At 37.4% G+C, this 17,034-nt stretch overlaps 1 protein-coding gene across 1 annotated transcript in view; it reads right to left on the minus strand.

Annotated features, from left to right (window-relative positions):
• PIBF1 (progesterone immunomodulatory binding factor 1) overlaps positions 1 to 15,228 on the minus strand; it is a 2,608,929-nt gene extending 2,593,701 nt beyond the window's left edge. Inside the window, exon 1 of the mRNA XM_044071741.1 lies at positions 15,061 to 15,228. The gene's annotated coding sequence lies outside the window, so the exon portion shown is untranslated. The remainder of the gene's footprint in view (positions 1 to 15,060) is intronic.
• Between the last annotated feature and the right edge of the window lie 1,806 nt (positions 15,229 to 17,034).

Here is a 17,034-nt window from a genome sequence, read left to right on the forward strand (position 1 = left end):
GATCGAGTACAATGCCCCATTCGGAATGTATCTGACCAGACACTTGCAGCAGCTGGTGAGGCCACAAAAGTTCCTTACCAAAAGGATAAAGGGTCTCAAAAACCTGTCTTATGCTGCCCGACTGAAAGAACTCCAGTTATATTCAGTTGCTTACCGCTTGCTCAGAGGTGACCTATGCCTGACATACAAGGCCATGTCAAACCCAGATTTGATGAACATGCTTCATCTCAAAAAATCTAGATCCCTCAGAGCCACTTGGGCGGGAGACTTAAACCTCGACACGGTTATCAATAGGACGTGCTGGAGGGATAGATTCATCACCCAAAGACTCCCTATGCTGTGGAACAAAATCCCGGTTTATGTGAGGCAGAGCACCTCGCTGGCCTTGTTCAAGAGGAATCTTGACCAATGGATGGGAGATCGCAGATACACCCCAGGGGTTACCTCAGTGTCACTGCTCGACAGAGGCACAGCAAAATAATGGGCATAGTTTCTCCAAACTAAAGGGGTGGCGTAAGCCACAAAACTATGGGCTAGGCTTATAAATGCCCTCGGGCAGATAGCCTAGTATGAACCTATGAACCTATAAAAGGTCCTTACAGAAAGAGACGCTTGGTGCTAGAGCCATGGACTCAAGCTCAATGTCAAGAAATGTATAGTTATCCCCTTTGGGAAAAACCATGTACCCTTGAATTACTACATAAGTGGCAGTACACTAAACACCGAAAGTGTGATAAGGGACTTAGGGACACAGGTGGACAGTGGTCCCACCTGCGATAACCACATAGCCACAACAGTCAGGAAATCCTTCTACGTGACACACCTCATCACTAAGGGCTCTTCATCCAGAAAAAAAGGAGGTCATTGTTCCACTGTACTCATCCCTCATTAGACCCATTATAGAGTACAACGTGCCGTTTGATATGTACCTCACAAGACATCTGCAACAACTGGAAAAGCCACAGAAATACTTCACTAAACGAATATTAGGCCTAAAGCAGATGACCTATGCTGACCGTCTAAAAAAAACTCCAACTATACTCTATCGCATATTGCCTACTCAGAGGCAATCTCTGCTTAACATACAAGGCCATGTCAAACCCAGTGCTGTTGGACATACTACAGTTAAAGAAATCCCAATCCCTCAGAGCTACACGCTCCAGGGATCTAAACCTGGTCATCACAATGAACAAAACATGCTGGAGGGTTAGGTTCCTGACCCAGAAACTCCCCATACTCTGGAATAGAGTGCCCATACATGTCAAGCTGAGCGCCTCTTTGGCCCTCTTCAAAAGTAATTCTGACGATTGGATGGGAGATAGGAAATTCACCCCAGGGATCACATCAGTCACCCTGCTAGAGAAGGGACCAGCGAAGTAAATATTCTGGGAAGAAATAGCCATGGAATTGTTATGGCTAGGCTTGTATAGGCCCTAGGGCCGATAGTCTAGTACCAACCTATGAACCAGAACAACAAGAAACAGAATCTCTGTTTCACGGCTCTTGTTAACTTTTGTATTTCTTCCTTAGCATGTTTGTTTGTTTGTCTTTTCGGCTTTTCCCGGTAAGGGGTTGCCACAGAGGAACTCCGGTCTGTTAATGATTGGCAGTTTATTTTTATGGTGCCGAGTTGCCAGCCCGACGCCTAACCTTCAGTGAAGGCACACCCATTCACGCATGTCTTTCGGAGGCCACGGGGGGAGGACATGCAGACTCCACACAGAAGGCACTCCCCGCACACTAGCTGAGAATCGAACGGGAGAACCTCTTGCTGTGAGGCAACAACGCAACCGCTGTACCACCGCGGCCTTTTTCTTCCTTAGCATGTACTTCATCAAAAATTATTTTGTCCCTCCAAAGAATACTTTGGAGACAGCTGGGTACAACAGTTTGAATCTCACATATGTGTCTCGATATTCCCTGAACAGTGGAATAAATTTGCTTCTCTTATGCCTGGTATAAGAGTAATTTTCCAAAAACACTCTGCTGCCTCCCACTTTTAGTACTTTGCCCTTCTGCAGCAGTTTTGTCAAAAATCAATTCTTTCTGTTGGTAAGATTGCATCTTTACTATTAAAAGGTCTAGGTTGCATTCTCATAGCCAGGACTGAAGCATACACACGATGTGCCCTTTCAACTAACAACTCCTGCTGTGGAATACCAGTTGCTAATTTGTGCTTTCATAAAATTAATGCAGTCTGTTTCTACCAGCTTCTCTAGCATAGCTGAAAAACTCAGGTTTTCCCTACGTGCTCTGCCCTCTTAATTCTATTATTTTTTTAAACATCTCTTCCTGAGCAGTCTCATATTCAGATAGCCTTTTCTTCATTTCAGCTTCTGATTTTTGAAGCTTTATCACCACGTCTGAATATTTGTTTAAAGCTTCTTCCATTTTCCAGCCTTTTGTTCTTTGTATTGACATACTCCATCAGTGTTTCATTTATTTTAACCAGGTCTGTGATCAGTTGTCTTATATCTTCCTGTAGGCTACTGGAATTCATGTCTAGAGGTTCCATTACTTTTTGCTGAAGAGATGCAGAACTTTCCCCAGTCAGTGTTTCTTCCTCACTTTTTGCAGCTGATTTTTTTTCCAGATCCATTGTTTTTCTTTTTTCCTGGCATCCAGGCAGTACACTTATTAGCCAGTTACTGAAATTTATCCACAAACACAAGTCTACTGGCCTTCTCTGCTGAGTTTATTTTCACACTGGGAGAGTTAGAATTAAGCTGTGCAGTTATCTTGGAAGACCCCAAAATATCAAACAGTTTTAATGCATAAAGCAATATTAGCTTTTGAAAAAATAAAATTGCACAGTTATGCAATAACTTCAAAAAAATCTACATAGATTGGCTAATAGAAGTAAGATGTTAAGCACAAAAGGCACAAATCAATTATATCCAAAATCCTCGCACTAGTAAGCTTACTTCAGATACAGAAGAAACGCTTAATATTTTCAAAAAAAATCCATGAAGATCTTAATAAAGATAAAAATAATAATCCTGATGATTACATTACTTACAATTACTTAAATAAAAATGTTACTAACAATGACAAACAAATAGCTCTGTTGAATAAGCCTACTACCCTGATAGAAGTTAAAAAAGCTTTAAAGAAAGGTAAAAATGGTAAAGCTCAAGGGTTAGATGGTTTAAGTATGGAATACTATAGTCTGTTTCTGTTAAATATTTTAGAATTAATGAACGACATTTTCAGGATAATTCAGTGACAAAATAATTCATCCCTCATGGAAATTTTCTGTAATCTCATCTATACTTAAACAAGGAAAGGATAATAAATTAGTCTCCTCGTATAGATCTATTTCATTATTAAATGTACACTAGAAAATATTTCCATTTTCATCACAAGATTAAGAGATATAGTAGAGAGACTCCAAAGCATATGTTAAAATTGGACGTACATTTCTCAAGGATTCACTTTAAACAAAGGCACAAAAACAAGGGTGCCCCTTGTCCACTTTACTATTTGCATTAGTTATCGAACCCTAAGATAACAGCATAAGGCACAATTAAAGAATTAATGGATTCTCAATTAATAGACGTTGTCAATCTAGACTACAGCTTTTTGCAGATGATATTTTACTTACTATAGAAGATTTAAATTATTTGATCAACAAAACAGATGAGGAAATTTGAAAAGTTTGAAAAAGGATCGCTGCTGAAATTTAACAATAAAACTGAAACTTTGGTGTTACATCAATTACTAGATAGTAAGTTTAAAGATAAATATAGACATAATTGGGAAGAAAAGAACTAAAGTATATGGGAACAAAAATCTATCAAGATGTAAAATTATTAATATTAATTTTGAAAATGTAAGTGAAGAAGTGCTAATTTCTTATTAAAAAATTGAATTTTTTTTTTTTTTACTTTTGCGGATGTTACTCCCTGCAAAATCTCCAAGTTTATTAAAATGATTTCTTCAGTTTGTTGAAGTTGTAAAAGCTGATTGGATACACGTTTATGGATTGTGAAAAAAATTAAATATATATTGGGAAGAGATAAGTATGTTTTAAGGGGTTACGGGCTGATAATTGTTTTTAACTAGATTAATAATGCTAATGAATGTTCCACTTCCTGTATCTGTAAAAGGTCAAAGGACAAAAGATGTTTTGACCTCTCTTGGCAGTTGCTAGAAAAGTTATTACAAAGAATTGGAAATTGAAGTCAGTTCCTATGTTCAAAAGAATTTAGAAATTTAACAGCAATACTGTGTAAAACTTAAAAATAAGTGATCATAATAAGATCTATAAATCATACTAAGACTTTTAGTGATTGGGGTAACCTTAAAATGTTGCTAATGAAATACTAAGATTCTTAATATATTAATTGTAAAAGATTGATTTCCTTGATGATTCAGTGCATTCCTATCATTGTATAACAATATCTGAAGTTGAATTTCTTCCCGTGTATATATTGCAAGTTAAATTAATAAAAAATTGCTTAAAAAATAACACAGCCAATGTTTATAACATACTAAACCAGAACATCAGAATTAAGACTCTGACATGGTTATGTACCATGGGAGTCAACAATCATAATCCTTCTACAAGGTTATTCTGCAATAACAAAATAGTACATTAAAAACTCATCCTTGAAAGTCCAGAATGAAAACCTTACCCGGATCATATGTGTAGTGGTCTGCCATGGATCCAGATGTAGAAACAGAAGAAATGAGGTGTGATGAATTTCAAATAAACAATAAATCACCACTGCATGTACCTTAACATGGTCAGAAATACCCGGGAAACCATGGATTAGAGATAAAATGGAATATACTGGTACATTCCTTGGAAAAATGTTATGTTTTTGACAGATGTCCATTTGATATGGACAGTTATACAGGTCATGAACTCTAAACCTACACATAAAACATGGTTCATCTAATGTGCAGGCACAAAGGGTGTTACAGATTATCAAAAAAAAAATTACAAAAATGAAATTCGAAACTATGCATAAAAAAACAGTCATGGTTTGTGTTCAGTAATTATCCTTCAGACAAGTACTGATTTGACTCCAACAAACATAAAGGTAGGTAGGTGTGTGTGTGTGTGTGTGTGTGTGTGTGTGTGTGTGTGTGTGTGTGTGTGTGTGTGTGTGAGATAAGCTGGCTAAGATCAACGACTTTCTTTTCCTAGATTTAAAAACAAAAGTCCTTGAGAAAACAGTACACTCAGAGACAGAATTTTAATAAAGAAGTGAAGTCAAAAACTTCTGCATTTGAAGATGAAGTCTATGGGAAAAACTACAGTTATGGTCCAAAATACATTCCTGGTATACCCAAGAATTGTTTAATATCAGTGTCTTACACTATGAACATCAGACATGATTTGATTGTGAAGAAACATACTCATCAACTTGGAATAAAGCGAAGAGAGACTTGAATTAGTCTGTGTACATGGAAAGAAGTTAAAATATTCCATGACTGGGCAAAGATTCCAAACTGTATGCTATTACAGATATCAAAAATACCCCAAGAAATCATGTCTGTACTAGTGACCAAAGCCTCTGAAGAACAACTATGCCAACACAGCACAGCATTTATTCTGATTTGCCACTTAAAAACTCGCTAGACATTCTAATTGTGAAAACACTCACATAGCTGACTAACTAACATGTTTAGATAGTGGTACTTTTTGTCCTGAAAGAAGCAACCATGTGCTCTGGTTTTAGAAAAGCACCCAGTAGTCTACCAGAACTTCTAAATCAGAAATGACAAATGGTAAAATAATACACTAATGTCTGAAAGCTTATAACAGTTTTACAACTTAGAAGTTTTCAAATTGTACGCTAATAGCCTATGTTAAAACGTACTACAGGAAATGCTTGGCATAAAAAAGGGGTAGCAACATGGCAATTAAAGGGTTAACCTGGCAAGCTATAATTATGGGTTCATAGACTTTAATGGGCTGATGAACACACATTATCTATAGCCCATCCACCACAAATTCCACTAATTACTAGCCGTAATTATGAACAAATTTTACTACCTATTCCCTCTTCCATGAGGGCAAGTGGGACCAGGCTTAGGGTGAATTTACAAATAATCATTCAACTAGGTTGTGTCTACAAAAGGTCAAGAAGATATTTTTTAATAAAAACAGGGAAGCTTGTTCAATAGAACAGCAATGCTATAAGACAGGTGTTTATCCCACCAGCAAATTCTGTTTATGTTGCTGTGGATGTCTAGTTCTTTTAAGTGGGTGTGCATGTTATTATTATTTTATTATTTTTTTGTTAATCAAGAAAAGTTTGTTTTTTTAATAATTACGACACACTACTTTTTGATCTTCCATCATAAAACAAATACATCTCTTTTGCAAATCACATACATGGCACACACACATTTACCCTGGTGGCTGCCTACTTTAATCCTGACTACAACATTTATGCAAAAAACGCAGTTTCACTATGCGTGATCAACCACAAACCGAATATCAGCAATTTCTCTTTGCCACAGTTGTATCAATATTCTTATTGCCCACAAACATTCTTTTCCCATAACATTTAACAGTTTCTATATACGTTTTTTTTTTTCATTTTTCTTTACCCCAAATCCATTACTCTTCCCACTCTCGTTTTTAAACTAAACTAATTTTCTATTTTTCTTCTAGAGACGACTACATTACCTTCTTAACCTTCCCGTTCTCTACAATCTCTGCTAGGTGTCACTTCCCTTCACTTAATATATTGTATGCATCTTTCCTAGTTCTTTTCTATAATACCTCTACTATATTCCATTGGTGACCCACCTGTTATTGCTCACTCCTGCCATGGGTATGTCCTTTTGCTTTTCTTCTTAGTTCCATTACTAGAATGTTTCATTATTTGCTCTCCATCACTGATCTGCCATTATTTTCTGACACCTCTTCCATTTCCATCCAATTCATTTATCTCACCTTTCCCTCATTTCAATCACCTTCTTTTCTAGTTGCGTCACTAGCCCTTCTACTTTCCTTAACAGTGGAGAGTGAGATTGCTTCCATCTTTTAATGATGGCCTTTTTCCCAGTTAACATTATTGTAAGCAATAATCTTATATTTTATTTTTAAATTGGTTCTCAGTAAAAACATTTAACAAGTTTTTCACCATTTCCTGCTATTCTATGCACTAGTCTCTTCAAATCTTTTTAAAACTGTGTTAGCATTGAACATCGTCTGAAAAATATACAGCCATGTTCCTCTACTTCTTTTGTCACAATGCCAGTCTTCCCTGGCTATAGGAAACATCCCACTTAATCTAACTGGTATATAAAAAAATCACTGCAAAGTGTGCCAGACAAATATTCTGAATTTTCTGGCTTTGGTTGAGTATCTTGAGAGCCTTATTACTTCTCCACACATTTATCTGGGATTCCCTCTTGCATTTTTTCCCAGCTTAGCTTAAATTGTTTTTTTTTATTTTAATTTTTCTAGTACAGATTCTAATGTCTTAGAAATTAACCTCTTACTATCCCGACCCCTAACCGGGAAAATCCAAAAAGTCAAACTAACTATCCTGCAGTTCCATTCTTCACTGGTTGATTTGCCCAGTATCTATGGTCATTGGCTCCCTTTCTGCTTTCCTCATTCTTTCCCAACTTACAACCAAACCCTGATATTCCAACTCCTCAGTGTCATTAGCTTTGTGAAAGTATAGGACACACACAAGACTAGATCATTTGAGACTTTACAGGAAAGGTAAATGTCACCCCTTAGAAGTCTGTATCACACAGATAATGCTTTAAGGTGATCTGCATGCCACCTAGAAGTCATGTTCTTTACCTTCTTTGTGAGAAAGAACTGGGAATTTTAAAGTTGAGTCATATGTTTGGACAGATACATACCAAAGGGAGCATTTTAATCTATTGTGGGTTTGATATGGGAGATATAGACAGAGATAAGAAGTTCTTTCGGCAAAGAAGATAAACCCCTAGTGAGCAAATGGGCTAGTTAAAAAGACTTCTTGACAACAGCAGATACACGGTGGTCAAAAGAGAATTCAATGTCTAGAAATGTACTCGGGTCCCTATGACCAACTTTGGGTAAGGTTTCCTTTAGAATGCAAGTGTACTGGTGCTCTTGTTTACCAAAGAACATGATACTATATTAATTAGCATTTAGCTCAAGGCTGTGGTTGTGGTTCCACTGGTGTGTACACATTAGGCTCACTTGGAGGATGTGGAAATCCATTTGGGAATTCATGTTAGCTCTCAGTTTGCAACCATCTGCAGACTTGGTCAGACACAGTCTCCTGATGGTAGCTTTGACATCAGAGAAGTAAATAAACAAAAACAGCCCCAATACTGGTCAATGTGAGATCCCACTAGTAACGAGACTTGGGCGAAAGCATGCCCACTATACTGACAAAGTGGATCCTCTTAGCAAATCAGTTCACTATCCATCGAGTTACACAGAAGTTATTCTTTGGTTTGATTAGTTTTTTCAATAATGTTCTTGGATGGTATTAAAGGTTTTCACTAGGTCAAGGTAGGCAGTATGCACCAAAATGTCTTCATTCAATGCCTTGGTGACTTTTTGAAATAAACCTAAGTTTAATAGGTATGAACCAAAAAGTCAAACTAACTATCCTGCAGTTCCATTCTTCATTGGTTGATTTGCCCAGTATCTATGGTCAGTGGCTCCCTTTCTGCTTTCCTCATTCTTTCCCAACTTACAACCAAACCCTGATATTCCAACTCCTCAGTGTCTCTTACAGGTTTAAAACAATAACAAGTTTGGGTCCAATGACTGTAGCTGGCCAATGCCACTGCTTTAAAGTTCCATAAACTAAAAAGAGAAATCCATGGTATCCCTCGATGTCTCAGAAAAACCCAGTATGCAACCTATACTGGGTCCAAAACAAACCAAGAAGAAACTTCACAGTATGGAGGGTGTGATGTTCACTTCCTGAATTATGTTATGCACTTAGTTCACGTAATTACTGCGGTGGTGGTGCTACGGTAGTGTTGTTGCCTCACAGTAAGACGTTGTCCTGTTCGATTCTCAGCTAGAGTGTCTTCTGTGCAGAGACGTGCGTGAAAGGGCGTACCTTCGTTGAAGGTTGTGCGTCAGGGCCGGCAACTCGGTACGTAAAAGTCATTAGCGGACTGTAGTTCCACTGTGGCGACCCCTAACCGGGAAAAGCCGAAAGACACAACTTAGTTCACGTAATAAATATCGCACTGTAAAATATAATTGTAAAATAAGTGCTACAAAATAATCAAATAGAAAACAGTAAGTAGTCCACTATATTCAACTAGGATTGCTTGTCTGTTTCAATAAAGGATATTCCATTTTTAAATCAACTGTGGACTACCTACTGTTTTCTATTTGATTATTTTGTAGTACTTATTTTACAGTTATATTTTACAGTTCGATTTTTATTACATGAACTAAGTGCATAACATAATTCAGGAAGTGATCATCACACCCTCCACACTGCAAAGTTCCATAAAGTGCCACTGCCTCACAAATAATGCTAGTAAGACATAGTCTTTAGCTGCAAGATCAGTGGTAAGCCAGCCACTGTGAAGTGGAATGACTGCAGCTATTCTCCAAACCTTTTGCATGAAGTCAGCTTAGTGGCTGGGGTTGCACAAATTTAATAGCAAGTCTGCAAAACAGTATTCAATACTCACAAGAAGGCAGCTGGGCAATGTCTTGACTGGTAAAAACTAATGTTCTTAACCTTGAAGACTACCCTCAAGATGTGTTCGGAGAGGATTTGAGGAGAGGTGCAGAGATGAGATATTGGGGAAAGTTGGGAAACAGGGGTAAAGTCAAAGCTAAGTTTATCTTTTAGTGTGTTGGCTACATCCTCAGGGGGTGAGTATGTAGTATTACCTTTTATCCGTTCAGTGCAGTATTGGGTACTGTTTTTATGATTTCTCACATCGCTGAAAAGGCTTTGTGGTTGTCTTTGCAGTGGTGATAATTTTCAGTTTGCATTTATGTTTGGAAGATTCAAATTTGTGCTGAAATTCCTTGTTCACAGGTTCATAGAAAGTTACTAGGCTAACAGCCTTACAAACCTAACCATATTTATCCCAAGTTACCCCAATTGCCGGTGCTTAGATGAGTGAAGTTCACAGAGGTTAGGGTCTATGGTAGTTAATATCGGCTTCCTCTGTCCAGGAAGGGCATGGGCGCCACCCCAGGAGTGAATTTTCAGTCACCCATCCATTGATCTAGTTGCATGCGTTTAGCCTCTTAAGTTCCATTTGGAGTTTTACAAATTCAGTTTATTGCTCAAAGCAACAAGTTTTTTTTTTCTTTTTGTTACATAATTTGTTTCTGCTGGGCTTTAATAATAGGGGCTTGTTCTTAACTTGAAACTGTATTTGCTTCAGAGGGAGACCAATGCCTCCAAGTATTGAGGTGTGAATTGAGAATTTCTGTGAAAACAGCATTCTATACTACTGAGTCGTGGAGGAGAGAGAGGGAGTTTTAAATCATAACAGGTTATCAACTAGCTGTAGTAGATTTGTCTTTGAGAAGTCTCTAAAGACAGTAGGATGACGGCGTAATAAGTTTGACCCTCATAGTGAGTATTACAGTTCAGTGGTCAGACATGATCAGTGATGGGGCAACTATAGGTATACTATTGAGCATAATGGGGGTCACATTTGTGAGGCCTAGAGCCAATACTTTAAGCCCCTCAGTTGGAATGTTTACTACTGGTCTAGGGCATTGTGTTTATGAAATTTAGAAACCGCTGTGCATACTTACACAAACAAATGTAAGTTTCTTAGGTTATGAATGGATAGGTGATGTTCCTTAAAAGACTAGTAATTGATTCAGTGGAGAGAAACATTAGTTTGTTGAGGTACAACTTGTACATTATGGGTAACAGAGGGGGATTCTACAGTTGGCAATGATATGATAGGACAAATCCAGGACGAATTCTTACCGATAGTAAGTTGAATATGAGGGAGCTCAAAAATCACTGTCTTGATGTACAGATCTTGACATGACTGGACATTGCAGGAATTCAAAAGCAATACCACCTACAACACAGTGATTTAAAGACACGAGTATGAATGATTGACAGGCACTGAAAACCAGTATGGGGGGGGGGGGGTATTACTATGCTGCAGCCACATTTCAGTGGTAATTTAGACAGTTACATTTTTTTTTAGGGTCAGGAAGGCATGGAGAGAGTGCAATTTCTTATTTAGGCTTTTAGCATTGAGCACTACTTTTGCAGTCTTGACTGTGCAGGACTATATTGGTAAATGAAGGAAAATGACCTTGCCCAAAAAACGCACTACAGGGGTGGAGAACGTTTTAGTCAATATATGCAGAAATCATTAAGAGAAATATGCAGGCCATCCTGGCAAAACAGGTAGGATTTTCACTTAGCTCCTTCCAGGGTGATACACAATGGATCCCCTTAGAAAGTACATGACTTTTTGTTTGCATTGTGGCACCATTTTTGGTGAAGGTAGGACACGGCTCAAGAGCTTCGGACTCCTATTTCTCTGTTCATAAAGACCCAAGAATTTGTCTCCCAAATCATTCACTTCCACACATACAACAACTACATCATTTGTAGAGCAGTGAAGGGATCCGAGTGCTCTTGGGACAAGTCAAACTCTGGGACCCAAGAGGCAGATCATCATCACCCATTCATCACTCAGCCCGGTGAGTGGTGCATCTGTGTTTCTCATTGTGAAGTCACCCATGACCAGGACATTACCATGTGTATTGGCTGGACCATGAAGCTTTAATGGTTCTGATCTTTCAGCTAAGTGACCCCTTGTTTCATTTTCTTCTTCTTTAATGTTTGATGTTGCTGTAAGTGGGATATGTAGGCATGCTGTTGAGGAACTTATTGGCCCATTTCAAAGGCCTTTGAGGTTTACGAAGAAACTTTTTGAGTACCTCAATAGAATACGGCTTGTTTGCTGATACGGGGCTTGCTTACATGAGGTGATTGTCAGTACTGGCATATTGACTACACTGGCAATATGTTTGGAAGATTAATCGGCTTTCAGACATAATGAGTGCTTACACTTGTCATGTAACAATCTCTGGTAGGAGTAAACGGTTGGAGTAAGCATAAAGAAGTTGTTAAACTGTCTCAGTATATCTAGTTCTAGCAGGATTGGAACAACTGGTGCTAGAAATTGTGATTTCAAGGTCACTAGAATGTAGTATATACTGGTGCAGCCAATTATGGAAAAGGTTGCAACAGCAGTTTTATGGTTTTATTCTAGCACCCCAATAAAGTGACAGATCAGGTGCCAGATACCTTTTATATTGTGGGGGGGGGTATAAGCATAATCAATTTTAGTACCATTAAGATACATGCTATTGTGAAACATATTTATTTTCCAGTAGTGATGAGGTGGAACTTCTCCCCTAATGTTAGTAAGCTCAGTGATTTCTGCAAGGGTGCAACTAGAAAATGTTTACCAGATGCAAAGACATGCAAATACTAGTTTTCTGCCGTTTCTACTGACGTAGAGATTTTCTTTAATAAAAGTTTTTAAATCATTTAAGATGTTCAGGCTAAATACTCCGTACACAAGAAAAATGATCATTTGGAACACTAGACCCTGCATAACCGTAGGTCAAGAATACTAAGTGACATTGTTACACAAGATATAGATCCTTCTGTAATAATTTTCTCCTGTGCTGTACTGTTGTTGGAGCTACACTAAATTCCACAGGGTCTCTGAAGTAAAACAAGTGATCACTTTGACTTTTTTAAGGTAACATACCTAGTGACAGCAAACAAATTAAACTAACAAAATGAGCTATTTGCTTTTTTATAAAGCTAGACATCAATAGAGGTTAACGGGGGGGGGGGGGGCAGCCTTCATATAAATGAAATTAAACAAAACAAAAAAATCAACAGACTCTGTCAGAATATTACAGCAACAATAGGTATCAAACTATGCTACCTCTTAACATTCTGACATCTGTGCAAATGCACTGGCAAGGTCCAATGCTCTATATTAATGCCACAAGCAAAGCAAAGACATCTTAAAATGGTCAAACTATAACAGATAACTTGTTAGCCCATGTGTGTGTTATATAATATATACATTATATATGACACATTAAACATATTAAGTACTTACATATTATCGCAACCACATTTCTAACATGAAAACAGCCATTTTCCAAGCTATAGTCGTGGCGATCAAAGTAGTAAAAATTTCTGAGGACAATATAATAGTCTTTATGACATCTTTCTACCTTTCTGGCCGATAAGTAAATATATAGTTTTCCTGTCTTTCTTGAGGGTAGTCGGATGGACAAACATGCAAACCTGACTGTCATAACCCCCTTAAGTTTTTACACAGCCATTTTACCTGTTTGACCCAACAACTTTTTATCACTTACACAGCCTTTTACATTTCTGTGCACAGAACCCACTTGTCAATTCATAAAAATCGGTGGTGAAATCTGTCATCCTAACCATGCCTCTGAAGAGTGCAAAACCATCCATGAAGTCTGCCTTTGCTACTGTATTGTCACTGTGTCACACATACAACCTGCATTTTTGGACCAAACAATGGAGGACATCAGTCAGCACAGGAATGACAAATCTTTCAGGTTCCTAGTTTATATCCTTCATGACATTTCTGCCACTGCAAAGATTTTATTGCAACACCTAAGTTTAGAATGGCACTGTTTAAAAATCGCTCTCTGGTTTGAGACATTTCTCCAATGTCATTTTTGGCTGTCTGTGGAATTCATTAAGAAAGCAGTTGACACATGTCTCCTAACGACATAAGACCAAGTCAAGAGTATTTCAAGGCCTGATCAACCACAAATAACACTTTGGCTAAAAACACTTACAGAAAATATTTTGACATGCTTTATAGACACATACATATACTGCAATTGACTGCTGCATTTACTATATCAAATTGTGAGTCTGGAGTGTACCATATATAAAAATAAGCACATGCTCAGTATGTAAGTATGCCTGCGTATGCATATCTAAGCATGCTTTTATATATCGATACATACATACACACAGATATTGGAGTGTATATGTTTGAATATCATGTACGCATACATAAATTTTTACTATGGTTCATTTAGTATTATTTGTTAACCAGGATGATCTCACTGAGTTGCGAGTGAGTGGGTGGTGTATATTTCAACCTTTCTTAACTCCATAAATTAGTGACATAAACAAATATATTAGTGACAAAGGTTCCAAATCATGGACAACTCAATTTATCTTTGTTCAGAAAGTCCAACTGGGATAAAACCCTTTTTCAGTAGGATTACCACCTGTCCCACTTTGCGAGGGACAATCCCTCTTTGGGCAGTTGTGTCCTGTAAAAAAATTGAAAAAATGGCAAATGTCCTGAGATTTTAGGACAAAAATATTTCCTATATTTTCTTTAATACTTGCATAAAACAGTTATTTTGTATCTAAAACACCTAAATGTTATAAAGAACAGAATAAGCAACTCAAATGTTACAAGAATAGGCTTTTATTTTGGCAAAAAAGTAAAGTTCTGTCCTTTGTACTGGCCGTGGGTATGTTTTGCCCTGCAAAATCTGACATTTCTACAAAAAAATGTCCCACTTTGGGCATTTGAAAAGGTGGCAACCCTATTTTTCAGTGAAGGCACAAGCAGAAAAGCTACATATTTAACACCATTTTTTGACATATATATAAAAAACACAGTTACATGATATCAAAAGGAATACAAAACATAGGTAGGTGTACATGTAGGAGTGAAAAAGCTTCACAACAGTTTACATAAACATTATTTAGAAACAGAGCATGAACATAGCTTGGTAATACTGACCTAGAAAGTTACAGAAAAACGCCTTTAATTAACACATTTTTCTGAAGTAAAATAGCTTTATTTGTTGAGCGGAAATCAACGCTATCTTTTCCTGAAAAATCACGGATTTTAGAAGGGACAGATACATTTTCAGCTAAAATCAGACACATTATAAGTTATGCTATAGAGTAATCCAAAACCCATGTCAGAAAATGACAAGCACCACTTACGTACCTACAGCTAATTCTAACTTGTAAAAACCAAATGGTTAATGAAAAACAAATGTAAATTACTACTTACAAGAAATTCTAACATTCAGAGGTTTTAGTGTACTGCCACGCGAAATCCCGGAGCAATCAGTGCGATAACAAAATAGAAATATAAGATAAATACATTAACTCTAGCACCCGTTCTACCCAAACCCGCCACAAAAATGAAAAGAACCAAGTTACTTGTTGGACCTGCCCCGAACAGACGTTAGCGTGGCGTCGTAACTAAGGGAACGGACTAACAAATCAAGGAATAGCAAGAAGGCGGAGAAACTGAGACCTGCAGTTTATTACAGCGACTCTACTGGTCAAGGAGTGATATTGCTATAGTAATTTTCATGTTAATTCGCTAACAAATAATTGCTTAATTACATGACAGAAGGAAAAGAGCGAAGTTTTTTTTTAATATTCAAGCTATACTTTTCTAATCAGTGTTCTAAAATAAGTCCGAGCGCTACTCTGTCAGGCAACCCCACATACCTCTCAACTGTCCCTGATTTTGACTCAGATTTTAGCTCTGTCCCTCTTAATCTTTCCTAAAACTAGTGACTTTTTGAGGAAAGGTGGTGTGGTGAATTACACTTAATGAATAATGACAATAATTAAGAGTTAAGACTTCTTTTACATCACAAAATGTATTTTAATTCATATGTTCTGATTAGCTCTCAACCAATCAGGGACAAATCTCAACAGAATCAGGGACAAATCCGGAAAAAAATCAGGGACACTTTTAGTTCTATTAACTTGAGACATTAACAGAATTAGAGAATGTAAATTAATATACATTTCCTGAAATAAAATAAGTATTCAGCACTGAATTATTGTCATTATTTATTAAGTATAATTCACCACCTTTTGTCCAAAATCAAGTTAATAGCGCTAATATTTTAAAAGTGTCCCTGATTTCTTCTGGATTTGTCACTGATTCTGTTGGAATTTGCCCCTGATTGGTTGAGAGCTGTGCAGTTTATCAAAACAGTACAGAGTATTACATTTTACCAGCTGAGTTGTTTTAACAAGACTGTTGCCCAACACTTGTTCAGTCCTTAATTGTTCACCTGTACTTAAGGCATCCACTTCTGTAAAGAAGCTGGGGGTGTGAGATGGTGCAGCGCCCCCACAAGGGGATGCAGGAGGGCTTGCTCCCCTGAAAAAAAGAAGAGAAAAAGTAAATATTTGCTATCCTTCGTACCCTGCAACAGGCTTAATCATTAACGGCTGCTTTACAGGGTTGCAGCATGAGTCAACAGTTTTCGCTAATAGAAACATGACGTGAAATGCGAATTAGCATGCCTGCCAGTCATCGAGCATTTCCATGCCCATTTTACCTTTCAGTCACTACCGACACACCCATATCATATCTGCGCAGAACTGAGTGCGAGTTACTTCTCAAATATTATGCCCAGCAGTCCAGTCACATCATTCAAACTGACAATACCCACTGTATTGGCTTACTCTAAACAAGTGATAAGTATCCCATTTTACTTGTTTTTATTGTCCCACTCACTAAACACTCATTTAGATTTTGTTCCACCCTCCTTGTTTTGCACAGATTACTGAGCAACTTGAGCAAAATCAGATTACTGATTACATTCTGCTACTTGAGGCTTTCTCAACTTCATAGAACAGCAACATTCCCAAATTATAAATTGAAACTATGCAATTTGTACTACTGCTACTGCAGTCAAATAGAACAACAAATGCATGAAGTTCATCTTTGATGCTTTAGACTTGTATTGTGTAATTTTTAACCAATTTCTGTTGTGAAGCCTGACTTGTGTTAATATAACTTCATATGCAGTTGTTTTTAACAAAGTAGTTTTTTAATGCAATTTTCTTTTGGAAATATTTGCAGTGGTACTTCTATGCCAAATGAGGATTTTACTGTTTGTTACCAGACACTTCCTGTTATGTCTAAAAAGAGTTTTTGTACATTAAAAGCACTGACATAAGCACATTCCTGCTAGTGTTATAGCCCAAAGTCTCTTTTACAAAGTCACTGCTT

This window comes from Protopterus annectens, chromosome 5.part0, assembly GCF_019279795.1.
Source record: "Protopterus annectens isolate FY-2018-M chromosome 5.part0, PAN1.0, whole genome shotgun sequence".
Classification (NCBI taxonomy): Eukaryota; Metazoa; Chordata; order Ceratodontiformes; family Protopteridae; genus Protopterus; species Protopterus annectens.